Genomic DNA, 1,441 nt, shown 5'->3' on the forward strand with positions numbered 1-1,441 from the left:
TTCCTTCGCCGTTTTTGCGGATCGAGATGCCCCTTGCTCCAGAAACGTAAGCTCCTCCCATCCCCCCAATTACTTTGAGTCAAATAACTCCCCTTTTTTGGTGCGTAACAATGATTTATGTGTTCATGTTCATGTTAAAAATCATAATGAACCCTAGTTTAGTTGATATGATGAAACTAGGTGATTGCATCCAGATAATACAAGTTAGGTGATGATCCTTGGTGATGAATCATGATGAACCCTAATCAATTTTTTGACCAAATGGTGAACTCTAATTCATATTTCTAGGTTTAGATTTTTTGTAAGGTGATGAACCCTAATTGATTTTTCTAGATAATACAAGTTAGGTTTAGAAATTTTGACCATATGATGAACCCTAGGTTTAGGTTTTTGACCATGTGATGAACCTTAGGTTTAGATTTATTTTTTGTAGATGATGAAACTTAATTTCTGTGATGCATCCATATGTTTAGGTACCCGACCTTCCCCAAGCACACCTCTCTGCCATGCCGCTGCCGTACGTGTACGAGTCCTTCCCCAAGCTGCTGCAGACGGTGGGATCTGTCTCAGACGAGGTCCTAGAGGCGAGGAGGGCAAGGTGGTGGCAGGAGAGGGCAGAGCGGATCTTCGATGATGTCAAGTGTTGGGCGCAGAGTTTGAAGGAGTGGAAGCGTGTGATGGCAGAGATGGAGACAGATCCAAATATCTCCTGTCTCCGCCGGGAAGAGACCATTGAAGCTGCCAAACAGCACTCCAACTGGGAGCTGCACAATTTAGGCCGGAGAATCTACTTCGAGAACACTGCGGAGGAGAGAGCCAGGATGCCGCCCACAAATGCATCGGCTTTCGACATCATCAACTGGGGAAGAGCGGAGGCGAAAACTCAAGCGGGCAAGGCAAGGTGGGAGTGCATGAACGGTCGGATGCCGACCAGCGTTCCGCCTCCGCATGAACCGGTGGATCCGATGCCTTATCTGTCTCCACGACCAGGCCTAACATACGAGGAGGTATAAACTTGTCTGAAGAACTTGTTGCATCGTTTGTTGGCTATTTGCTACTTATGAAACTAATTGTCGTTAGTTGGGGTTGTCAATGTGGACAAGTTTGCTATTTTGCTACTTATGAAACTATGTGGACAAGTTTGCTATCTGGCCCCTTTATTAAGTTTTTCAAGTTGTGAAACTTTATTAATATGTGAGCTCATATTTTTTTGCTATTTTGCTACTTATGAAACTTATGAAACTTTATTAATATGTGAGCTCATATTTTGCTATTTGTGAAACCTGTGATAAAACTTTACAAAAGAAACAAACACTAAAACTTGTAAAAAACCAAATCCACAAGACCTACCGCCAAACCACCTGGCGGTAGGGTTCAGTACCCTACCGCCATGGACCATGGCGGTAGGCCCTTGTCGACGTCAGCACGAGCAGACGGCCGT

The sequence above is a fragment of the Triticum dicoccoides genome, chromosome 4B (genome assembly GCF_002162155.2).
Source record: "Triticum dicoccoides isolate Atlit2015 ecotype Zavitan chromosome 4B, WEW_v2.0, whole genome shotgun sequence".
In the NCBI taxonomy this organism is placed as follows: Eukaryota; Viridiplantae; Streptophyta; class Magnoliopsida; order Poales; family Poaceae; genus Triticum; species Triticum dicoccoides.